The sequence below is a fragment of the Rhipicephalus sanguineus genome, chromosome 11 (assembly GCF_013339695.2).
Source record: "Rhipicephalus sanguineus isolate Rsan-2018 chromosome 11, BIME_Rsan_1.4, whole genome shotgun sequence".
NCBI lineage: Eukaryota > Metazoa > Arthropoda > Arachnida > Ixodida > Ixodidae > Rhipicephalus > Rhipicephalus sanguineus.
Window position 1 is genome coordinate 128,327,520 of NC_051186.1, and position 27,446 is coordinate 128,354,965.

General features: G+C 46.0%; 1 protein-coding gene across 1 annotated transcript in view; it reads right to left on the reverse strand.

Annotated features, from left to right (window-relative positions):
* Positions 1 to 27,446, reverse strand: part of LOC119374315 (phosphatidate phosphatase LPIN1) — a 123,462-nt gene that overhangs the window by 89,670 nt on the left and 6,346 nt on the right. The gene's annotated exons all lie outside the window — the stretch shown is intronic.

Consider the following 27,446-nt stretch of genomic DNA (forward strand, 5'->3'; position numbering starts at 1 on the left):
AGCTCCTGGCTACGTGCCTGCGACGTAACATTACCGCATGCGGGTATCAAAATTATATACAGTGAAACCTCGGCGATACGATCACAACTCATACGAATTTTTCGTTGGTCCGGCCAAGGCCCATTGGCCTGCAGTGTAATGGAGTACGGTTGTTGCGAACCGATTTTCACCCAGCGACGTTTCATACGAACGTACGCTACCGCCCATGTACGAAGAGATGCTGTCCGCGCTCTCCCGGAAAACGCGCCAAGCACGTGCGAGCGCAGGAACGCAAGCGTGTGGGCATGCGCGCCGCACCGCCAAATCGTCAGAATCACGGTGTAAGAAAAACACTTTTCTTAGGGTCAGAATAAAACTTCAGAGACGCGTCACGACCTCCGACATTGTGTGCGCGAATCTTTGAGTCTCCCTTGTGCCTCCATGTGCCTTCGCGTTTAGATCACAGAGGACATAATTGTGCCATGCTTTTTTTTTTCTAACTCGTCGACGCGGGCTGCTGTCGTACTGTGTTTACACGTGCCTGTTTCGTGCATCAGACAATATGAAAGGTGGACGAGGACCGAAAGAAGGCGAAGACGGTCTTGGCGAAGGAGTCAGGCCTCACAACGTCAACATGCGCGACCGTTGAGGTCGCACTTGTGCGGGCACGGCCGTACAACTCCCAAAAACATTCCCAACACCTCCGCGAGAAGAAAATGATAACACAGGACCATGGTTCTGTAATTTTGTGGCCTGGATCCATCGCGACAAAGCGCTTCTTTCGTTACTTTCGATGCAGTACTCCCATGTCATGCAAAAAAACTTACTAAAATTTGGAAGGGGCTGCTGCTGTCGCGCGTCACAACGCACCTAGTTCATTATTTCAATTCGCGACTATGTAATTAAGGACAGCACTCGTAAACTTTTACCAGCACTCGTAAATATTTACGAGTGCTGGTATGACTGTCGACATCCAGAAACTTTACTGACAATCATTCAGGGTTATTCCTGACGTTGCTGCGGCCCTGAAAAACAATAAATGAAAATGCACGCCAGCTTTCTTTTGGCGCATGCTAATTTTCAATGCTTTCTGGTGATACGAATTTCGGATGATACGAATATTTTTGGTGGTCCCGTGAGATTCGTATCACCGAGGTTTCACTGTAGCGCACGTCATATAAAAGCGAAATTCGCTTAAGAGCACAGGATAAGCCCTATACATCCCATGCATTTTTGGCCATTTTCAGGTACCGTTTTCACAGTGACTAAAAGAGGTATCCACATAATTCATATATCATTTTTTCCCAAATTTTCCGTTCATTTACCTGAAACAGATTTATTTAAATCTGACGAATATTACAATTTTGGTAATTTTTCTTACCACTAGGGCGTAAATTTTTAACACAAAAACTGTAAAGTGTATAAATTCTCTTATGCTTGAGTAGTTGTATCCATTTATGTAGAATACGTGAAAAAATAATCAACTAGTTATCTTGGAATACTTAGGAAATAATGGTACCTAAGTGATGGAAAAACATGATTTTGAGATAATCGAGTTTAAAGTTAGAAAACAGCTGAAATGCGAACTTACTTTGCCACAAACACCGTTCAACTATTTCATTTAGTAGCTACGAGCTTGGTATAATGATTACCAAAGTCAATTTTTCGCTTCCAAGCCTGTCGTCTGCTTGCCTTGCTTCTTTTTTGAGCTGTCCTGCAGCTCTATCCGAAATGTATCGATCGTCGATTGTCGTTAACTTTTTCCAGCAAATTGACTGTATTTTGGCGAAACTTCAATCCTAATCAATTCAGAATTTTGGCATGTGCGACACTGTCATCATTAAACGAAAGAACAACATCCAATGTCGCAATCCTTAAGACTCTGAAGCCTAAACAAAGACAGCAAGGACTCTACGACGCAATTCTCATTAGCTCAACGCTTAAAGCACGCAGTTTGCACGCGCAATTCGGTCTAATTGCATCACAAACAATATTCATGTCCATTAGATCATACCCGTTGTCACATTGCACGCGATTCGCCTCGAAGGACGCTGAAAAGGCTGAGAGGTCCAACGATGAAGAGCTTGCTGAATCAGCGTTCAGCGCCTCAGTACGTCACCGGAATTTGTTCGCATTGACAAGAGTTGGTTGGCATAAAAGTTACACTTGCTGAAGACCTTCTTTACCATCAGAATGTCAACTTATCGACAGGCACGACAGACACAAGATGTAATGAAGCTAGGAGGTGAAAGTGCTCGAATAGACGCGCTCCGAACAACAAGTGCGAATAAAAAGGCGCACAGCGTCTTCGGACTGCCTTAGAAGTTACACAGCTCACTCCATGCAGACAAGCATTTTGGCTTTCGTACACGAAGTTTTTTTTTTTTTTTTTTTTTAGAAAAATGGACGGTAAGCACGGAGCGCATACGAGGGGCTTGTCTGATCCACCACTTGTTTCCGGGAAAACTGTTTTTCAGGCACAAAAAAATACTTTTTTAAGAAAAGCACAAATATGGAAAATATGCACAAAGGTTCACACTTCCCGAATCGCAAAGAAAAAAAGTTTTTTTTTTTTTTCATAATTTGCCTGAACCGGTGCCTCAAATCGTGCATCGACGAGGCTATGTATACAGCGAGTGTGACGGCGTTGCTCGTAAAGATGAAATGCATGCGGTTTGACGGCAACCCGTCTGGCCGGGCAAGAACACATTGAAGGATCGCGAAACTGCACACGGACAGAGAGAAAAAAGTAAAAATGTAATGACGCTTCGGCTCCCCATACGGGAGCCTTGTTCGCTATAAAAACCTCTTGTCAACGAGGCTCCCGTATAGGGAGACGAAACGTCATAAATTTTCACTTCTTTCGGTCGGTGCAGTTGCGAGATTCTTCGATATGCTCGTAGAGACGATGCACTTCAAGAAAGAAGGGTGTAGGGTGTGTCCAGATAAGATCGAACACGAGGTCCCTGTCACCGTTCCCGATTTTGATGAAATTTACTGTAGGTCTAGGCATTACACACAGAACAAGAATTTCGCAGTTAGTTTTGCGAAAAAAAAAATTGTTCGCCTGAAAAAAATATACAAATTTTAACCGCAAAAAACACTTTTCATCCAATTTCGCGATTTCTGGATTTTGAGCGCACCTAGGAAAACAACGGTGCACTTCTTCGTCACAATATTTATTCCCCTTAAAGAAGAAGTGAAATACAATCTTATGAGTCTATTATTTCCGTTGCTTGTCGAAGCACTTTTGAAGAAAAAAATCACGAACTTGGCAAATCACACAAAATACCTGTATTTCAGGAATTTATTGCTCCAAGCAAGTTAAAGTGAGGATAATAAAAATCAGTACATATTAACTGTGATGCTTTCGCTCTCTTTTGAAATAATTTGCGTGGTTTTATCGCGCCCCGCTTTACTCGATAATTGGGCTGAAACGTAAGTGATTTACCGAAAACGTGCGCTCAAGAAATGCGCAGCTGCAGGTGTTGAGTGCAGCCAGGTGTCATGGTTTTTTGTATTTATGAGCGCATTACTGGAGGTGTTCACTGGGAAATTGCCGGCAGAGTATTCGTTGCATAGTATGACATTCGTTGGCACTTAACAGCCTTTAACTTTCACACTGATGCATTCCGTCTCTCGTTTGTCCTCTGAGCGTAGTTTGGCGCGCAAGCGGAGCTCATCCGCAGTCGAAGCGGCACTCATGTAATGTGAGTGCCCGCAGCATCGAGCGGCCGCTGCTGCGGGTTTGTCAAGCGACTGATCGCAAGACAAAGTTTGCTGAGCCATGACACCTGGCTGCGAATTTGTTGGTGTGGAGCTGCTGATTTGTGATTATGTCACGTACAAGTATTTTTAACAACTTATATCCGAGTTTCAGCCCATAACGAACGACGCGGCCGCAGGGCTGGCATGGTCACATTTGACGCACTATAACTTGTTAGCAACCAAAATAATGCAAAGTTTCTTTCTGCAGAATGGTAGATGACGTCCTTGACTTCAATCAGAGGGATTTAAAAAAAATTAAAAATGGCCTTTCTGAGAAAATCATTTATATGTCCGGCGTTTTTGGTAAATCGCTTACGTTACAGCCCAATTATCGAGTAAAGCGGGGCGCGATAAAACCACGCAAATTATTTTAAAAGAGAGCGAAAGTATCAAAGTTAATAAGTACCGATTTTTGTTATCCTCACTTTAACTTCCATGCAGCAATAAATTTCTGAAATACAGGTATTTTGTGCGATTTGCCAAATTTGTGATTTTTTTCTTCAAAAGTGCTTCGACAAGCAAGGGAAATAATACACTCATAAGATTGTATGCCACTTGTTCTTTAAGGGGAATAAATATTGTGACGAAGGAGTGCACCGTTTTTTCCCTAGGTGCGCTCAAAATTCAGAAATCGCGAAATTGGCGGAAAAACGTTTTTTGCGGCCAAAATTTGTATATCTTTTCAGGCGAACAATTTTTTTTTTTCGCTAAACTAACTACGAAACCATTGTTCTGGGTGTAATGCCTACACCTACAGTAAATCGTGCTCGATCTTATCTGGACACACCCTGTATACTTGAAGCGGCTTCCTGGAACACAATAAACATCGGCTGGCGCCTGATTGCATTTACTTTCCCGAAAACTGTGCACTCCCTACTTTCCTGTGAGTTAACAGCGCGGAAGTCCCCGCCACGGTGGTCTAGTGGTTATGGAGCTCGACTGTCGACCCGAAGGTCACGGGATCGAATCCAGGCCGCGGCGGCTACATTTTCGATGGAGGCTAAATGTGTGAGGCCCGTGTACTTAGATTTAGGTGCGCGTTTAAGAACCCAGGTGGTCGAAATTTCCAGAGCCCTCCACTACGGGCGTCCCTCATAATCATATCGCGGTTTCGGGACGTTAAACCCCAGATATTATTATTATTACTAAGAGCGTGGAAGCTTGGATAAGTTTCCTAAATAAGTCACTGCCCTAGCGCGCACGCCGTGTGACCAAAAAGTACCGGGCGCGCAGCGACAACGCGAGGAAAAGCAAGCGAGATAGATGACGGTTATTTTTGTGAGGACGGCCCGAGTAAACGCTTTCTTTTATTCTTTTCACACCGCGTTGCTCGCGGCTAAGGGGCGCAGCCAGAAACATTAGTCAGGGGTTTCAACCCTCCTTTATGTATGCTTGTGCACGTGTTCTTATGTGTGCGTGTGTATATTGTTACGGAGAGATGACGTGAAGGAAGACGGAGATCTGGGGAAGCTTACTGGCGCGCGAGTGTGTCGGTCAAGCACCTCGACTCTTCTTGCAATCGTTCTCTGCAAGTACATCTTGCATGTACGCAAATAACCCCGTAACATAAACAGTGAGAGAGGTACGGGGTGCGATACCCCGCACCTCCACCAATACCTTACGGGGTTGTTTGGATAAGTATATACAAGATGTATTTACAGGAAACAATTGCAAAAAGAGGCGAGGTGCTTGACCAAGACAGACGACCATAATTGTTGTATATAAGTCACGTTGATAGCACACAAGCCCTTCACGACCGGACTCGTGGCTATCAAGCAAGAAAAGGTACGAGCGCACTGAATATGCTGCAATATCTTCAAGTGTGGCCTAAAAACAGCAGCCACGGTCACTGAAACGCGAGGACGTTTCCAACGAAGCTTCGCTTCGAAAAACGACGAGTCGAAACGTGTATATAAAACGCGAGTGTAACGCCCTTGCAATTTTTTTAATAATATCGCGCGAGCGTAGACCCCAGGATAGGGTATAGTTTATCGGCGAGAAGAAAGAAGATCAGCGATAGGACGATGAGACGCGTTACGCCGGCTTCCTGAACAAATGACCGCACAGATAAGGCTGATAGTGCGGCATCTCACAACCAAACAGGCGCTATCGCAGAGTGTGCTCTCTGCGCTTGCGGATCATGTATAGGGAATCTCGCTACTTCTCGCCTATATTATAGGCGGCATACCACCGTCCAGGGGTCAACGCTTTATAACTTACGGAGCGAAGAACGAAGTGCTTTGAACGCCTGAATCTCGAGTCATAAACTATATCGGGAACCAGCGCAATTATCGGGCCAATTTTCGGCCTCAGCAGCGTCAATTCATGTGCAGGTACGTGTAGCTAATTACCGCTCGGCAAGCAAGCATGCCCTCGACATCTTGCCGGATCGCCACGCCACTACCAAACGACTCGATACCTCAAAAGTGCGCGCGTCTGGTTCTAACGGTGTAAACAAGTCAATTACAGGGCGTATACGCAACTGAAGCTGACGTTGCGTGCAGGCAGCGTGTTTACGGTATAAGGACGTAATGAAAAATGCCGTATGTGTAGACGCGATATAAAAAAGATCGCGAAGAAATATTGAACATTTAGCGGTGCGCCTATATATAACGAACGGGAGACACAAAACATGTTGCTCGACACCCCCTTATATTCAACATGCACGCCGCAAACACAAAGACATATTGCCGGCATTATCTGTATACTTTCTCGCCTTTGATACAGCGAAGCGACGGCGACATGCTTACAAGATGTTGCACGCGGCACTACACCATTTCTTTTTTTCATTCAACTAGCGAGGGCAACGCAAGACAGACGGATATACATGCGGGAGGGCACGTTAAATGAGTTGACTGTATACACTGGCGAAGTGTACCTCAGGCTTAGTTCTAATTTTTGTTGCTTTTTTTCTCCTTTTTTTTTTTTGGAACTGCGGATGTTTGCGAAGTCCGTCACGTCCACAATGAAGCAAGCTCGATAAACATAAGAGTTTTGCTCCAACACTCTCTCATTTATGCACTCTCAGTCACAAAGCTATACTCGCCAGTTCGGTATACAGCAGAACCTTAGAAATACAACTTTTCCTTGTTTTTCATAATCGGTTCTCAGTGCACATTACTAACCAGGGACGTAGCTAGAATTTTATTTCGGTAAAAGAGGGTGGAGGTGGGGGTCGGACCACCGTTTATGTATGTCCGTGCGCGCGTTTTATGTGTGCGTGTATATGTACACATGCCTCCCCTCTACAGCTTGACCAATGAATCTAACCAAGAAAGACTGAGCTAAAGGTGTTTTGCAACACCGTTATCTCAAGCACAAGCGAACACAGCGTGGTCGCGTTCGCGGAGGTAACGTCTCGCGTCACTGAGCCACAGTATAGCGTACAGTGCACGTCGCATCACTGAGCCATTACCGTGTCATCGGCCCCTAGATACACAGCACGGCACGCCGACGTCGTGTTTTGTTCTGCGCCATAGAACAGACGACGACAACACGGCCGACCGACGGGTGCGCTGCGTTACCCTGCAGCCGCGCAGCAGTTTCGAAACAGCGTAAAATAGCGAGCACACCGAAACGACCCCGTGGAGCACTGCGAACCTCCTCGCGCCAATAACAGAAAAAGAAATAGGTGAGAACAAAACAAAACAAAAGCTGTGACACTTGGTGGATCCGTGAGAAGGGCAGCACGGGAAGCGAAAACAAAAACACACAAAGTTAAAAAAAAAAAGACATTTCGAAGTTGCGCGCGTTGCGCAAGTCACGCGGTAGTTAGTTATGCAGTGAGTAAACAATGCTACAAGGAGAAAGAGACGAAGGATAGCGCTGCATCTGTGCTGTAAGCGCGATCGCACGCAGTGCAGCAGTAGTACAGTATACAGTATATATAGGGGAAAAATTATATACTACACAGGCAACTGTACGGCTAACAAGCACTGCGATCGATCGGTCTTGTTCCATTAGGTGTATATATAGGCCACTATTTTCATCCCTATAGTTGGGAGGGGGGGGGGGGGCAGCAGTATTTGACCAGGGGACTGCGGGTCAGGTGGAAGGAAGGACCACACGGGCGACCGGCCGGTCCTTACATGTGTGCAGCGTGCACCGCCAGTGTTCGCTAGCTGTGGCGTATGGCGCTGAGCCTATAGGTTATAACTCCACGGGGTCGAGATTATGTAGCTTGCTCTGAACGTGAATGCGAAAGTCAATGAATCCGGTCTGGGGGCAGTAAAACACGGGTTTGTCTATTCATATTCGAGACGCGGTTTTATTAGGGCGATAGCCTTAGATGCCTCATCAAACAGGAAAGTTGACCGTCGGCGGCGCCAACACGAGTGATGCAAAACTATTACCATCAAGTGATGACGCCATCATAACGTCGCAGACGCACAAAATTTGTGACGTCATCATGACGTCGCATGTAGCCGCCCTCACATGACATCGTCGGTCAAAGGTGGGCCGATCATGGAGGCAGTGCAAAACCAGGTCACGTCCAGAAAGCTTGTAACGTCTTCGATCAGTCTGGAGGCAGTGCAAAACCACGTTAGGTGCAGAAAGCATTCTGATGGGGCTGGGGGGCAGGATGAATACATCGGCTGAGAAGAAAAAGGCTTCGAGTCGTCTTAGGCGAGCGCATAGGCGACCGTGCGAGTTTTTGCGATAGCAATTATAAGGAGACGTACCTAGGATAATTTTTTCCGTCACTGTCAAGTGTCGCCGTCATGTTCTATATAAATTCCAAATCACTAACATCGCCTCGCGCGTCGTATGTTCTATGTGCCAGTGAAAGCGCACGGGGATTGTCGCCGGTCACGGGACAAGCAGAGATGAAACGCTCCGGCCGCCTCAGTCGCACGAAGGCGCATGAAGGAGTGCCGGGGGAATACCGAGGGAGGGGCTGCGTCGCTTCGGCAGCAACTGCGGCTTCTGCTCAAACTGGCGCGGTCGCTATCTCGACGGAGATTAGCAGAAGGGTCAAACCTTAGTACGTGCTGTGGTCTCACCGCTCACTTTACGTCAAGCAACAGACAGCACAAAGGTCTTTTCGCTCGCTGCAGCGACCGTGTCTTTTATACCCGAGTTTTATACAGTAACGCCAGATCGGATCCTAAAGGTGTAAGTTGGTAGCCTTATTTCGAATAACATCCCGTTTTTTTTATCGCATTCATTGCTTCGCCCTCGCGGTAAAATTGTGACTTCTTTACACCCTACGTTTCAAAATTTCCAGGAAATCACTTATTTAAGCATGCACAATCATAGCGAGTTGTTGCATTCAGAAAAACAGTACTTCATGTAGTACACACTCTAGCATCTCGGATATCTTTTCTTCTTCATATACAGGCTTCTGTTTTTATCATATGCTGACAGACAGACAGACAGACAGATAGATAGATAGATAGATAGATAGATAGATAGATAGATAGATAGATAGATAGATAGATAGATAGATAGATAGATAGACAGACAGACAGACAGACAGACAGACAGACAGACAGACAGACAGACAGATAGATAGATAGATAGATAGATAGATAGATAGATAGATAGACAGATAGACAGATAGACAGACAGATAGATAGATAGATAGATAGATAGATAGATAGATAGATAGATAGATAGATAGATAGATAGATAGATAGATAGATAGATAGATTACAGGCATGGAGGTCAACCAGACGCGTGTCTCAGGTTTGCTATCCTTTCTAAGGTACAAGGGCGCTCCAGACAGATCGCGCACGCGACGGAATGCTACATGGAATCGTACCAGCCACACTGAGGTCAACAAACATACAACAAAACAAACGCAGCACCTGTCAGTGTATATAGAAGCCAATACCTCACGGCACCTCTAGCAGCACACAATGCAATCGCGGCTGGCACGGGCATAGCAGCGGCCGTTGTGTTTGTTCTTACGGTCGCGCAACTCGCGAGCGTATATACCCCGCGCGGTGGGGATGCTGGCGCAGTGCCACCGTATAGCGGCACGTGTGACGAGCGTGGCATTCGCATGTGGCGCAATACGCACGGCAGGTGCACATACAACACACACATACACACACCGCCCGCAGTGATGGCATTGTCTTCTCTGTCAGCGGGTTCTAACGCACGGAAATCACAGCAGTGGCGCCGGTTTAAAGAAGGTGGGGAGCTGCAAGCGGTGACGAAGCAGATTTTCGGCAACCGCCTGCTGCGCCGAGGGATGACAGCTGCCTGCGCAGCTGTGTTGACAGACAGCCCGGTCTGACACAAGAGGAGCTCTGGCAACATCTATCCGCGTGCATGTTTGTTTAATCATTGTGTAACACCCCTTTACATCAGGATTCTTTTGTGTGTGTATTATCGCCGCGTTGTCAACGGCTGTGTTGTACTATGTTAAAATTATCCCGCTGAGCTGCAGCTCAGCAGCAATACCATATCCAGTACCCGCCACGGTAGCCTAGTGGTTATGGTTGTTGACTGCTGACCCGAAGGTCGCGGTATCGAATCCCGGCCGCGGCAACGCATTTTCGATGGAGGCGAAATGCGCTAGGCACGTGTACTTAGATTTAGGTTCACGTGAAAGAACACCAGACGGTCAAAATTTCCGGAGCCCTCCACTATACGGCGTCCCTCGTGACCTTATCTTTGTTTTGGGAAGTAAAACCCGAACCATTATTATTATATCTTGCCCAGCAGCGCTCATATCCAGGGAGGAATGCATTGTAGCGACGCGATAATGACAACTCACCTCGATAAAACATCAGATTTCCGAAATCAGGAACGGCAGATCGCCGACAAGCTCACGATGGCAATAAGAGCATCAATGATTGGAAAACGGCGCGTATGTGGCCGGCGCACCTTTACTTGCGCTCGCGGCCGCCGGGTTTTTCGTGTACGACGCCGCCACCGAAATCTGAGCTGTAAAAGCTTAACGAAAAAATCTTGATTCTCTTTTTTTTTTTTTTTTTCATTCATATAAGGGCACGGGTAGGCACGAATGACGACCATACACGCCGTTCCAATAAAGACAGGAAAGACCGAGAAACAACGTGAAAGACGAAGCGGAATAAAAGGGGACGACGCAGTAGCCGAGTCCGATAAACAGCCCAGATGACGTCGGAATAAGACACCTGAAAGGATGGACCCACAACAAGGGCACGCGCGTCGCTTCCTCGTTCCCCGTTTCACCGCGTCCATTTAGTCGCATACGTGCGTGGTCTGTTCGAATCGGCATCTTTGTATGTTTACTACGTAACTATGTACATCGGTTAATGGAACCTACAATTAACATGCAGTACCGTGCAGCAGGACCTGATCATGTATACGTGCGCTGGACTGCGAAGCGCGGAAGGATGGATATACAGGCGTGTCTGGCGACTAAAGGTGTTTGTCTGAGTCATGTTGTTGACTTATGAGTCCTCTATCCCTCTACTCCCATGTCCCTATTGCGACACCGTTGAGGTTAGCCTTTTTTTATTACTCGGATAAGGACTTGCCCTTAAGGCATAATTATTGATGCGTGTACGTGTATTATATGTGTGCTATAAGGCATGTGTTGGGTATGAATCGAAACAGTGTTTTGTGGAATCTGTCATCATATATCCAGCGGTCATGGCCAATAATAATAACATTATTTTTAGAGTTTTACGTCCCGAAACCCCGATATGATTATGAGAGACGCCGCAGAGTGAAGGGCTCCAGAGATTACGACCACTTGGGGTTATTTAACGTACACACACACCTACGTGCCCAAGCCTCTAGCATTTCGCCGCCATCGAAATGCAGCTGCCGCGGCTGGGATTCGACTCCGCGGCACCCGGGTTAGCAGTCGAGCACCACAACCACTTGACCACCGCGGCGGGTTAGCGGTCATAGCTAAGCGCCAAGATACAGGCATGCTTTAACACCCTGATTGTCGTGGCACCCGTGCATTTAGCTTCCAAGGTGCTGCACGGAACAACGGAGGTAGTGTATACAGTCGATAAACGACTCTTTGTTCCTTGCATGCAGGTTCGCAGTATATGTGGGCCGCGTGCAATGCCGCAGGAGATGTCGTGCTCCTGCGCTATTATCAGGGGGTCCTCTCGATAAAGGCTTATATACGGAAGCATGCCGGTGGCGTGACCGCATGTATACCCTGCACTGATGCCCAGTGTCCGGAACTGACAAAAAAAAAAGGAGGGGGGGGGTGAAGGAAAGAAGGAAGAAAACACCCTTTTAGGGTTGGGAAACCATTTTGTGGTGGTACGTTTTGTTCTAATATACACTCTGACAGGCGAGCACCGGGCCGATATTTTGTAGCGAAATGCCTTCCCCGATGCTAATGCCCTGAGCTACCGCGCTTGTGCTTTTTTTTTTTTTTTCGCGCTTGGCCAGCGGTCATTGCGACGGTCCGCGCCCGTTATCAACGAAATCAACCGGCCGTGTGCGGTGGATGGTAAGACTATAGCACAGAATAAAGCGTAGCGCATCGCTACAGCACACGGCCCAGGCCTGAATTGCACCCCAGACGTGTATACCTGTACGCGACGACCACGAATACATGTATATATGCATGCACGCCGGTACGCATCCTTTGAATACACGGCGTGCGCGCGGTGGGTGGACAACACGAGAGAAACATGCGCTCGAATCCAACGGAGCGTGTAAAAGAGATAGTAGTGGCGCGACTGCGTATAGACAGAAAAGCTGCAGCCCGCGTTCCGAGCACACGTCGCCGTTCTAATCTGACTCCGTGGTCGGCAGTGCGCAATGAAAGAGGCGATCGACGCCGTGCGACTGGTGCACGCTTTTGATGTTCCACCTTGCGTCAACGAGAGAGATACAACTTCCTCCGGCACGACTGCTGACCCGGCGGTCGCGGGATCGAATCCCGGCCGCGGCGGCCGCATTTCGACGGAGGCGAAATGCTAGAGGCCCGTGTGCTTAGATTTAGGTGCACGTTAAAGAACACCAGATTTTCAAAATTCCCGGAACCCTCCACTACGGCGTCCCTCATGATCATATCGTTGTAGCTACTATTAAATCTCCCTCGAAATCGAATACGGGATACTAACACAGGGAAAGTGATCAAGTACACCCTTAATCGTTGTCACATTTGAATGATCAGCTATCCCTTACGAAACTTCTTGTATAGAGCTAGAGCAAACGCTTCATCGCTTGTGGGCAGCCAAATCTGGCCGAGTGCTGCGGCTCGTGTGGAACGAACGACAACTCGATCTATCGCCCGGCTATGTCATTATCGCGTACTTGCCACCAGTGTTTGCTCGCGATAAGACATATATATTACGTCCGTGTGAAAAACCCAGCCTTTGTTTTGTACGTTCCCTCCACAGAGTTTCCTACAATATTCACTAGAGGGAACTGTGGCGCTTTAAGCCACCATGGGAATGATGGGTATGTATATGAACTTGCGTAGTTTTCGTGCTTGCTGATTCGAACGCACTTAAGGCTTTGTTTATTGTTGTGTTTTGGATTTTGTTTCATATAAAAGAACGGCCCGTTGTGAACCTCGTGAGCTGATTTGAATGGGTGAGCCTAAAATGGCCAAGGTGGTGAAGAAAAAATCCGTAAACAGGGGGTGGGTGCTCGAGCCGGTGGTGAAGGTGATGAAGGTGGTGAAGTGGCACTGCTGCATAACTTCGTCTGGCGACAAAGCGGCTGCGCAGGCCACACGGAGCACGGAGCCGAAAGAACTAAGCTTAGGCAAATCCATGCACTCCCATAATTCCCATGCTGGCTGAAGTGCCATGCGTTGCAGCTCCCATAGACGCTAGCGCCAGATTTCGCCCTATAGTGTACTACCATGAGACTCTATGGTTTGCTCTAGACTAGAGTGCAAGAGTAATATCTGACCTACGGTTTCCGGCAGAATGCGATTGGCGGCACTTGCCAGAGTTTCTGGCGAGCTTTGTACTCACATTTGTACTGGTAATACCTTCCGCGGTTCAAATGAACAGAAAGGCGGAGGGGAGGCGTGGTTACGCCAACTGAACCTTCATATATGCATGCACACTTACGGTATTCAACAGTAATTTAATGAATACAACATTAGCGCTAATGCAGCAACCCGCTGCAGCCGAATTAACACGATAAATCATCACGAGTCTAGGCACGCGAATAGAGCATTCAGGCGGCGAGTAGACAATGGTGGTCTTACTGCAGATGGCGTAACGGTTGTACCTGACTGTCATAGTGCCTGACTGTCATCGCATTTTATTAAGGCGAAAGCCTTAGATGCGCTCACCAAAAGCGAAAATTGACCGTTATGGCGTCGGCATCGACACGAGTGGTGCAAAAAAAAATCACTATCACGTGATGACATCATCATACTGACGTCATCACGTGACAATGATGATTTGCTGACGTGACAGATCGACAAATTTCGTGACGTCGATGATGTCGTGACGTCCCACGACATCGTCGCTTGGTCACAGGTGGGCCGATCACGGAGGCTGTGCAAAACCAGGCGAGGTGCAGAAAGCTTTCAATGCCTCCGATCACGGAGGCTGCGCAAAACCACGTTACGGGTGCAGAAAGCTCTCGGAGAGGGGTTTGCGGGAGGTTCAATACATCGACAGAGAATAAACAGAAGAAAAAGAAGGCGGCTTTCGCCTTCGAGTCGTCTTAGGCGAATGCATAAAGGCTCCTGTGAGTTCTTATTTTAAAAATCCGTACAATCCAGAGAAGAAAGAAAATAACACATATATTGGCTCATAATTTATAACACCGTGTGCATGGTGTAGAGGTATGCGAAATATAGCACGCTATCGAGCCAGCCCACTTCAAATGTGTGAACTTAAGCATGGGCATGCCGGGCCTATCTTTGGGCATCGCGACGCGGGGCGTCCTGTTTATCGGCCGCTCTGCAGCTCGCCGCATGCGAGAGAGAATAAAGACGTGAACCTACACGTTCTTTAGTCGAGCCTATGAGTCACCACGCGACACCTCCGCGCAAAAGAAACGTATACGCACTAAAAGAAGAAAAAACGTCCCGATATTTATTGGCACGATGGTGTACGGGCGCCTGGCCAAGGTATATAAATAAGCCTCTGTACGTGCTTTTAGGGCGTACACGCGGCCTGATGTAACCAGTGAACACTCAAAACGTGCATGGCGCCGGATAGGCAACACACGGACGCAAGCGTTATAAAAAGGGCTAAAGAATAAATAAAAGAGTCCACGCCGCATTACCGCGGAATAGAGAATCATGACAACATTCCTCTCGACATATTCGACATATTCCTCTCGACGATTCAGATGCATTTTTTACACTGATGTATACTGTACACTATTTTTAAGTCAATAAATTCAATTCAATAATTAAGAATCACCAGTGATTAGCTTTGCGGTTCAATGACAACACTTCTATGTATTGACTCCACCCCTTCCCCATTCCTTGTGTAGCGCATTCAATCATTGAAGGTAATAATTAACGACACAATGAAAGGCAATTAATCGACGACAAAACAACACTGATTATAGTTTCTCTGTTTTGCCCGTATGCAGGAGTTGCGTATCTGCGTGTATTCGACTTATATTACTGCCATTATTACTAAAGGGGCCATGACACCCAATTTTCCATCATAATTTGTAATATATGCATTAATCCTGGTGCGTTCACAAACAAGCTGCGGAAATTTTAGCGCGTTTGGTGGATCACTTAATTTATAATTGAATATTGTGTAAACACGCGAGCGGCCCGAGAGTCGGGAAAAGCGCGGGAAATTTTCCTTTAGCTCTGCTATATCCTCCCGATTGTGTAGGTTCCAAAAAAACATTGTCATCCCGTAATAGTTTGTTCCTGGCGACGGAACGTTGCTATGTTGCGCAGATGCAACAACGCGTGCACATGGGGTTCGTCTTCCTCAAATGGAAATGGACCTTATAAATGCTTGAAAATAAAAGCAGAGCGCAAAAAAAAAGAAAAAAAAAACACGAGACGGACGCCCGTCCCGTCTTCTTGTCTCCTGTGTCCCGTCTTTTTCGCGCTTTGCTTTTATTTTCAGACATTGCACCAACTGGCCCAGCAACGAATTCTATTATAAATGCTTCTATGGCAGAATAGTTCCTTCTGATAGTGAAGAGAGCAACCTTCTGGGACTGACGACGACCGCGAGTGTAAATTCATTTAGATTCAACACGTGTGCAGCATGTTTTTAAGGTCATATACGTCCAAATCTTCTCCTAAAGGAGTTCGGCGTATTCGCGCGCTACCGTGCATGTCGCTTCATCCCGAGTGTACCCTTACGTCTCTGCTTCTATACGTTCTACATTTTGGGCCATAACACTAAAACACTGTGCGTCGTGGTGCTGTTTTATTACACGTTCCACTCTGCCCCCAGTTGTTGTTGTTCTCCTCCGAGCATGGCTCATATCCAATGCAGGGGATTGGCCGAGTAGGGGGTGAATTTTTCCGAGCGTCTCACCTCGCCCTCGCAATCCTATTCCTCTTATAGTTCTGCCTGCTCTAAAATTACACAGGCTTTGTTTAGTCTGCGGCTCCGTTTAGCTCTATTTTGTCAGAAATTCTATTCGCTTTGTTGCGATATGTTTCCTCCGAGCCATTATACAATGGGCTCGACACATCGCCGGAATCATCCTCCCGGACTAGGGGTTCCTTCCATGCTCCTCGCTCAATTCCAATATTAATAGCAAAGATGTTTTACTCCCTTTCCTTCAAATGTTCAACCTGATGAGAAAAGGCGCTGCAGATTTCCTGCTGCACGGAAATCTCCACGACGTACTGCTAGAAGCGTGGAAACGAGCTTTGTTTAACAAGCAAGAACAGTTGCTTTCTTTACCCCACTACAACACGAGTGCACCCCCTCATTGTCACGTGCAAATAAATATCTGAGTTAGACTCGCACCGAGTATCTTTCCCCTTCAACTTGTTCTTTACTTGCTCGTTGTTGCAAAATTGCAACATGCCTTTTTTTCCCGCTTATACAAACTGTAAAAATCTACAAACTTTATTCTCGATAGTATAGTACAGCTATTGTTACGCTCCCGTGCTACTACACGAATAATGTTATGACGAAACAAAAAAAATTGTGCAGTAAAGGGTTAACTCTTAATACACGTAGTATTTATATCAGCCGAGAAAAAAGCACTTACGGTTCGAGCGTAAACCAGCTGTATAGGACGACTGTGTCTTTCACAGATGCAGGGAAGGCGCGCCGTGATTTTGTGGGCGGAGCTCGCATTTTTTTTTTTAGGCTGTCCTTGTCGGATTTTACATTTTGCCTCTTCATTGCTTCATTGCAGACTGTCTTCGATTTTTTTATTAATTATTTCCTCCTTCTGCATGTGTCAGAACTAAGACGTTGCAGTTGTTCCTTGACACGTCAAATGATTGATTGATGATTGATTGATTGATTGATTGATTGATTGATTGATTGATTGATTGATTGTAATTATAATTATTTGCGAGCACGATGCGACTAAATTTATAGTCTAGAAGAAGAACAAACGCCACGTGCTCCCGTAGCTCGGTATACTACGCATTCTGAACGACGCAGAGGGTTGCTTAATGTGTCAAGCGCCGCGAAAGCATGCATTTATTTTTTTCCTAATGCCAGTCACGCATCCACGTCGAGAGGAGCCCGACAGCTCCAAGTAACCGTATCACGTACGCACCAGTAAAGCGACGCCACTGTTACCAACCAACACGCGGTATATCTGACGATTGCGAAGTGGTCGTTCGCAAAAAAAAAAAAATAATAAAGACCAGGAAAACTGGTGACGGAGAGGGCGCTGCCAGGTGAAAACATCTACGGCAAGGACTGTGCTTACTACGTTACGAAACAACGAGAAAGAATAAATTGAACATATGCACTCGCGAACACCATGCGCGCACTTTCACTTCTCATGACGAATGCAGTCGGGATCTACGCATGACTGACGTCCAAACATCCGTGCTTTCAGAAAACGACGCCGGGTGGAGCGGAGTAGCTATTGCAATACTCGGCGCATGACTGCAGCCTCGCTTGAAACTGGGGCACTACCGCCTCTATCACTATTTAACACTCGTTCTCTCTCTCTCTCACTAGAGCGCGCGTGCCCACACGCACACAAGAACACGCAAATACACAGCCGCGTGACACTTATACGCGGCTATAGCACCCACGCAACATCCCCCCACCTCTTCTCTGCCTTGAAAATAACCAGGAAGGGCGCCTTAAAAATGAACCAGTTTAGACGATTGATAAGATGCTATATACGAAGGCTTGGTTTTCGTTGGTTTCTGAGGACTCCGGTTTAATTCTAACCACCTCTTCTACTGTGGTCACATATATAGGCCAGGAAACAAACCAGCGACCAGTCTTGGGCAGTAACTATAGTTTAGTAACGCGTTGCCGGTAACTAGTTACTTTTTTCAGTAACTTGTAAGTGTAACTAGTTACTATTAAGCTAAAGGAACTTGTAACTGTAATACTCTTACTTTTTTACACAGTAACTATAACGGGAAATACCGTTACAGTTACTTTTGTTTTCGTAAAAGTTATCCATGAAGAACACTCGTTAAAGGTCGCCGTTAAACGGTCTCCACTTTTTCGAACTTTCTTCTTTACTATATATTCTCCACCTTTCAGCTTTCCACAATAGGGCTCCCCTCGCAGTTTAGGAGAGGAGGTCACAGAAGGGAAAACAGCGCTGAATTTTGGACGAACACAAAGGAAGACAGACGACGACAGGCGCTGACTTACAAGTGATCCTTATTTCTGTGAAGTAGGCACACTTATACCATGTCAGTGGAGACACACGTCACTGCCATTAATGTACTATCATTAGGGGTGTGCGAATATTGGAAAATTTCGAATAACGAATCGAATAGCATTCTATTCGATTCGGTACTCGAATCGAATAGCACATAGTCCAAGCACCGAATATTTTTCGAATAGTTTTCGAATAATCAGCGCCGACGGGAGAACCCCAAAACAATGAAACTTTGGAATAGTTAACGGCCATTTTTCTTTTAAATGCGAAGCATTTCTTAGAACTTCTGCGAGTTTGAGCGTATCTATCTATCTATCTATCTATCTAGCCGCCTACGACTTTGTGCTCTCCTGGCCGTTTCGTTAATCGGATGCATACCAAAATTGGTATGGAATAACATGACCGTATTACGAACATAAATGACAGGTCATAACATGAAAATCATGACATGCATGTCATGAACAGCATGATTTACATTCCACGGCCTTGGGGCTCTTGCGGCCATTCCGTTAATTTCATATATACCAAAACTGGTATGACGTGACAAGAGTTCATGGCAAACATAATGACAGGTCCTAACGTGCAAATCATGACACGCATGTCATGTGCGGCATGATTTACATGACATCGTCTCGGGGCGCTCGCGGCCGTTTAAATGAATGGATATATACGAAAACTGGTATGACGAGATATTTCGACATGACGAACATAACTGACACGTGGTAACATGAAAATCGTGACGCGTGTCATGCACGTCATGATATACATGCCACGCTCATGACGCACTCGCGGCCGTTTCGCTAGGTTGATATACACCAAAATTGGTATTGCGCGATGTGACTGTATGAAGGACATGAATAACACGTGGTAACATGAAAACCATGACAAGCATGTCATGTATGTCATGATATACATGCCACGCTCATGGTGCATTCGCGGCCGTTTTGTTGGCTTGATATACACCAAAATTGGTATTGCGCGACGCGACTGTATGACGAACGTAAATTAAAGGTGGTAACATGAAAATCATGACACGCGTGTTATGCACGACATAATTTACTTGGCACGCTCATGACGCACTCACGGCCGTTTCGCTAGACTGATATGCGCCAAAATTGGTATTGCGCGATGTGACTGTATCAAGAACATGAATAACAAATGGTAACATGAAAACCATGACATGCATGTCATGATTTACATGCCACGCTCATGGTGCATTCGCGGACGTTTCACTAGCTTGATATACGCCAAAATTGGTATTGCGTGACGTGCCTGTATGACGAACGTAAATGAGAGGTGGTAACATGAAAATCGTGATAGGCAAGTCATGTGCGACATCATTTACATGCCACGCTCATGACGCGCTTGCGGCCGTTTCGCCCGCTTGATATACACCAAAATTGGTATTGCGCAACGTGACTGTATGACAAACATATACGATAGGTGGTAAGTTGAAGATTATGATATGCATATCATTTACGGCATGATTTACATGCCACGCTCATTGTCCGATCGCGGCCGTTTCGCTAGCTTGATATACATCAAAATTGGCATTTCGTGACGCGAATGTATGACGAACATAAATGCCAGGTGGTAACATGAAAACCATGACAAGCATGTCATGTATGGTATAATTTACATGCCACGCTCATGGTGGACTCGCGGCCATTTCGCTCGTTTGATATACACCAACATTTGTATTGTGGGATGGGACTGCATGACGAACCTAAATGACAGGTCCTAACATGTGAATTATGTTATGGATGTCATGTACGGTATTATTTACATGACACTGTTATGGTGCGCTTCCGGCCGTTTAGATAACTGGATATATACAAAAATTGGTATGGCACGATAGGAATGCGTGATGAACATAAATGACCGGTCATGCAGTGTATATACCAGCATATACGTTTCATTGGCGTGGTATATACCACATTGTGCATGCACGCGTGCATGGCAAACATGCGATATATGGTGAACTAGATGGCATGGCATGAATGATTTTATTTGGCTCAAAAATAAACAAAGCGATGTATGCAGCTCTTTGCTGGCTGCTTCGCATTACATCGATTCCCACAGTGCGTGGGATCTGCCGGTTTTTTTTTTTAATCACTAAATTACCAGTATGCATGAAGCCCCAGCTTTTACGAGACTATCGACGCTATATTGATTACCGGATGAAGGCGTTTTTTTTGTATGTTTTTCTATGAAAGCTCCACACTGACTCAGTTTGTACTATATACGCTGCAGCTGCATCGCATAAAACAGTTCCTGTCTTATCTTGCAATAACTGAAGGTCTACCACCATTCCGCTTTTGGAATAACAACAGAAGCGAGGGTTGTGTTCGCGTAAATTGTTCTTGCAGACACAGCTTTCAACACTGATGCCTACATGCCTTCAGTGCCGAGCACCATGTTCCTATGACAGGTTTATGCGTTTCATTACAGCCTTAGCCGTATGCATGGTGTTCGGCTCAAAATTGTTTAGATTTTATGTCTAAGTTTTATTTAAAAGCAGTCAACAAAGTGTCTGCAGTCACTGCTATATTTCAACCTACAGTTACAAAATATTTCGAAGGCTCGGGTCGCTGCTGCGTACGAGCTTACCTCAGTTTTCATAACTGTGGTATTTTGAGTCTGTTAAAAGTAAGCGTAAGGCTCTTTGGCGAAAGTTCGTGAATAGTTCTTTAAAAAAAAATGTTGTGGAGTTCTAGGACCGTTTTGAGAATGGTCGTCTCACCATTCGAAACCTATTCGAAGAGTATTCGATTAGTATTCGTATTCGATTCGGTGTCATCACTATTCGATTCGTATTCGATTCGGTTCCGAAATTCACTATTCGCACAGCCCTAGCTATCATCCCTCTGACATCAACATCACCGCATCACCACTCTGTGTCACAAACAAGCGTGAACCACCTGATCGTAAAGATCAGTTCTAAGTCAGCGCCTGTCGTCGTCTGTCTTCCTTTGTGTTCGTCCAAACTTCAGCGCTGTTTTTCCTTCTTTGCACAATGAACCAAATTGCCCAAGCCTTAACCCTAGCGAGAGGAGGTCGCTAAGGGGATTATCTTCCCTACAGAAGACCGAGGACGAAAGTTGGTCTTTAACACAACTTCAAGCTTACATGCAAACATGTCGTAAACAATCATGATGCAAATGAACTGCCTGCTAAGTTCACTCCGTTTTCTTTGTTTGATTGTTTTTTTTTGTTGTTTTTTCGGCACATATATCTTTTCTGTCACTTGAGCTTCAAGCTCTGTTCTTGGTGTATCGATGGAGCATTAGGACGCCAAGTATATAGTCTCCTTCGTCCGAGGCTCCGAGCTAATCGCGTTTGACAGGCGGCTAGAATGCAGCAGCGCGCGAAACAGCTGAGAGCCAGAAATACCGTGAACTAGCAAAGCAATCTTCTAAAACCTCTTTGGAACGGATTGTAGAAGGCTTACTCCGACTTAACACAACAATTATTAACGAAATGACTTAGACGTTTCGCCTCCTATGCAGGTGCATCCTCAGCATACACTGGCAAAAAAAAAAAAATATTATGAGCGGAGGCCGACCAGTCCCCTCGTCACACGTCCTGCCGCGGCCTACCATCCGGTAGGGGGCCGCGGTTGTTGTTGCAAGCTAGAGTTACTGTATATGCTACCTTTAGGTAGCAGAGTTGCGCATAGGTCCGGCTAGCAACCACAGCTATGCGGTGAAGTCGCACTTCGTTTTTGCAGGCGACATGCCTACCATGTCGCCGATTAACATGTCAGGCGTGTCGAAGACCGGCGATAAACATTGGCTGTTGATGACAAGTGTTAATTCAGTTCGCTGCCGCGGCGGCGTCGAGAAGTACAAAAATTAGCCCGAGCGTCAGCTTCCCCGCAATGCATGGTTGCTAGCGGCGTTTGGAAAACAGATGCGCAACTCTGCTACCTAAAGGTAGCATATACAGTAACTCTATTGCAAGCTAGAGTCACTGGAACTCTATAGCAAGTCGATGCGTTGCGGAGAATGAACCACGATGCCAGGAGTTTTCTTCCTCCCCCCCCCCCCCCCCCCTCCTTCGTTCACAAGCCAGCATCGTACCATTGTTTAGGTCAAAGCTGTGTCCTATTGTCCAGCAGTGTTGAAGGAACGCGTTGCGTATACAGTTGTTTTAGCAACATCCTGTTTCTGCACCTTAAGCCTCGTTGATCCTTTCCCGCCCATTTCGTCGATGTAAGTCGTGTCGGAATCCCCGCATCGTACTTGTAGGTGACCCCACTCTGATCGTCCACATGAGTGCGCTCCTTGGGTTTCGCGAAGCGAACGCATGTCTTAAAAACGGTTTGTATGCCCAGTGGACGCCATTGCAAAGCTCTCCGAACAGGGTCTGAAACGCCTTGAACACAGGGAACAGACACAATGGACGTCGTCTTCAATCGTGGCGCATTCCCTGTTCCTCTTCGCATGCACTTCTGGGTATCGTCAAACGTTCTAGGATACTGCCGTCGTCCCAATACTTCAGCCACGTTTTCCGACTTCTACTATCCTAGGACGTTTATTGATGCGACAAAATGAGGCGTACACAACGATTGTTTATGTTGGGGCCCGGCCCCTTTGAGGTTTCGTCTAGGGTTTTACCACGTGCGGTTTTTCTGTTTTTTTACTACCCGCATACGTTTTTATTCAATAAATTATATCATTAGGTTTGAGATCTATTACTTATTTTTTACAGTAACGGAAAAGTAACGACGCTACTTTTTCACAGTAAATGTAACTGTAACAGGTTACTTTTGGAAACTAACCGTAACTGTAACAGAGTTGGCGCCCGTTCCTGCGTTGAGCGGCGTCGCCATCGCCGTCGGTGGCGTAACCGACATGAAAAAGTAACCGACAGACATGAAAAAATAAAATTAGAAAAAAAAATGCTTAGCATCGAATGGGATTTTAACCCGGGCCCTCTGTGTGGCAGTCGAGTATTTTAAAACAGAGTCACGATAGTGCTTGAAACTCATCTGCAGAAAGACCCTATATGAGCGTCATGTCGGGCAAGGAATAGCGTTAACCTATGTCACGTAGCAGGCAGAAGACTAAAATAACACTCAGTCATCACACAATGCTAACTGCGCAACGAGTGTGTGATTTAATGCTTCCCACCCACTGCAAAGTGCTCAGCCATAATTCTTCATCGTCATCAGGTACATGTAGCATCAACAAAGTGCCCATAATACCTTACAGATGCGTAGCGGGTACCTCGCTTATCCGCAAAAAGACGAATAATGGCGTAGTGCGGTGCTGTCCTACGTCACACAAATTATGATTCATGGCGTATAGTCTTGCGGAAAGCCAAAACTTCGAACACAGTTGGCCTCTCCCCAACACGATCTGCGCTCAGAATTCGCATTAGGCAGTATCGCAATCGCCGGTGAATTTTTGGCTTAGGTAACTGTAACTGCAACACTGTTACTTTTTAGTGGTAACGTGCCCATGACTGCCTGCGACCACAGATATGCCCAAGTCCTCAAAGAAGCGCTGCATTATCAAGAGCTATCTATGTGTATGCGCAGCTGACAACGGGGTTGACCCAACATAGGACGTCGTCTGTCTAACAAAGACACAGAGCCGTACTTCCAACACCGCTCTTGGCGGTTCTTCTTTTCATTTCTTTGTTTCTTATTATAAGTTTTGATACAAAGCACACCACGCCCCGTGACCTATTTTTCTCCCCCTCCCCCTTTTCCATAAAAGGAAAGCACTATTCCACAGTCCTACCACAGTACCATAGTTGGTGAGAGAGAGAGAAATATTAAAGAGGGGGGGGGGACATCAAATGAGAAAGAGAGCGAGCGAAAGAAGAAAATTGAGAGGGTTGATTTCAAAGGAGTGTGACTGAGAGAAAACCTATCAACGAGATAGGAAAGGGTGAAGCCACGACATATCGGGCCACCACAAAAGCGGGGGGCGCTGTCGCTAGGGGCTCGCGTCGTAGTCGCCTTCTCGGCAGACAGCCTAAGCCAGGCTAGGGTGCCTGGCCAAGCCGTCGTAACGTTCCGCCCCTTTCGCCACACAGCCAGCGGGGTCAACGGCACCAACCGCGGCCGTCTTCCTTCCGAGCGGCAGTAGCAACAAACGTGTGAGCCCGCGCCGGCCGTCAACAGCACCCGGAACTTCAAAACTCCGCGCACGCGTGGACTCGCACAACCACGAAGACGCAACACACGCTTCGCTGAGACAACATGCGGCACAGCCAACCACGCGGTCCTGCTGTTTTTCGCAGCTGAAGATTAGATTAGATTAGATAGATAGATAGATAGATAGATAGATAGATAGATAGATAGATAGATAGATAGATAGATAGATAGATAGATAGATAGATAGATAGATAGATAGACAGACAGACAGACAGACAGACAGACAGACAGACAGAGATAGATAGATAGATAGATAGATAGATAGATAGATAGATAGATAGATAGATAGATAGATAGATAGATAGATAGACAGACAGACAGACAGACAGGCAGACATAGATAGATAGATAGATAGATAGATAGATAGATAGATAGATAGATAGATAGATAGATAGATAGATAGATAGATAGATAGATAGACGGACAGACAGACAGGCAGACATAGATAGATAGATAGATAGATAGATAGATAGATAGATAGATAGATAGATAGATAGATAGATAGATAGATAGATAGATAGAGACAGACAGACAGACAGACAGACAGACAGACAGACAGACAGAGAGACAGACAGACAGATAGATAGATAGATAGATAGATAGATAGATAGATAGATAGATAGATAGATAGATAGATAGATAGATAGATAGATAGATAGATAGCATGCTATCATCTGTCAGTTTTATGTCCACTGCAGGACGAAGGCCTCTACTAATGAGCTCCAATTTGCACTGTCCTGCGTGAGCTGGCTCTATTATATATCCGCAAACGCCTTAATTTTATCGCCCTATCTAACCCGCTGCCTTCCGCGGCTACGTTTCTCATATCCTTTCCGTCGCTCCTACTGACCACTGGTCATCTGTCCTTCGCGTTACGTTCTTCTTTCCTGTTAAAGGCGCACTGACACCAATTTTCGAAGATGCCTTTACTCCGCCATACAAATCTATAACCGAGACATACAGTGCACTCTTTAATGTAAGTTATTAAATGTCTTAATGCACTTTAATTCGTACTCCCAATTATCTGGCGAACGATTCGTGCTCGCTTTCTCACCCCCGCATGTATTGTTATCTATTGATCTTATTGTTCCTGTTAATCAAGCTTACTCACTGTTGACACGTACGTCCGTATACGCTCGCTGTATTTTTGCATTTAACCCATTCGTGTAATCATAGGTCTCCCTGTCAGTTTCTCCGAAACTTTGGAACCTCCTGCTATAACGTGCTAAGCATGTAACTCAAATGAACTATTTAGTCAAACTTGACTTGACTTGAAGGCACCGGATCTTCGATCGATGAGCGACATAATGATTTGGCCTTAATAAAGGCCTGAACTTTCTGTTCCAAGCTAGCCGTGATTGCATGCACAGAAATGTCGTTCCTCGTTCTGCCGTCCTTCCGCTTCACCTTGGTGTCAGACATATGACAAGACTGTATACAAAGTCCACACCTCCAAGGCCGTCCTATGCCGGCTCGTTGTAATCCACGACGGCCTTTCTCGTTCGACGTTCGTTCGCGCGGAGTGACACGCGACATTGAGGACGGACCGGAAGCCAAGACTGCAGGACGAAGGAATGTAGTACAGCATACTGTCACGTGGTCGTGACGTTAAAGAAGACGGCAGTCAGCGTGTTCGAAGACGAAACTCATTATTGGAGCGAACTTGTACGCGGAAAATGAGAGGCCAAAATACAAGCAATGCACACTGGTAAACTGAGCGGTGAGAACAGTCGTCGGCCGTCGAGTAATCTGTTCATCGGTGAAATGCGTCGGCTTTTGTACATGTCCTATCGGACTTTCCAGCGTTATCGCTGGTGCCCGGGTTGCGCACTTCCTGAATAAACTGTTTTGTTAGAGTGCGGCACACAGTTTCATCAGGAGATTCTAAAATAATCTGGAAAGTTCCCAGACACTCGGGCGCGCTTTCAGCAAGGCAGTGGTTATACGTGTAACGGACCGGTTACATAAAAATATAAAAAGAAGCGCGCGTGGCAATATAGTTTCACAATAGTACACTAGAGGGAAATCTGGCGCTAGTGTCTATGGGAGCTGCGTCGCATGGCACTTCAGCCAGCACGGAAATGATGGGTAGTAACATGGACTTGCCTAAGCTTCGTTCTTTCGGCTTCGTGCGGCCTGCAGCCGCTTTGTCGATAGATGAAGTTCAGCAAAAGTTGAGCAGTCCCACTTCACCACATTGACCATTTTAAGCTGACCGATTCAAATCCTCTCATGAGGTTCACAAAGAGCCATTCTCTTATCCGAAACAAAAGCCAAAAACACCACAATAAACAAAGCCACAAGTGCGAAGCCGCGAGCACTAGGCAAATCTATGTACTACCCATCATTATTGTGGTGATTGAGCGATCGCAGCGCCACAGTTCCCTCTGGTAAATATTGCAGGAAACTCTTTGTAGTACAGTACATCTAGCTGACAGCTACCTCTTACGATCCCTTCACTACACAAGGAAACCATTCATCATGGAAAGACTGCCGTGACGTCGAAGGAGTCATGTTGGAGTACACGAATACTACAACACGACAAGATGGTCTTTTATAAGTGGCACGTGCAACGAGTGGAAGCGTTGTTTCTCTTCCAAGCACTTCCGGTGGAGTACTTGCTTCCGGTTTTCCAAACATTCAGAAAGTGTGTTTCAAAAAATAAAATTGGTACGAAATCGACGGTCCTGGTTCAAGTTAATGGTTATAGTGGGAAAAATATGATGTCAGAGAATAGGTTTACTTAAAGGGACACTAAAGAGAAACAATTTTAGATTGATAAAGTGTGCTCGGAGAACTCTTGTGTAGTTTATTTCACCACCACAGGTTTATT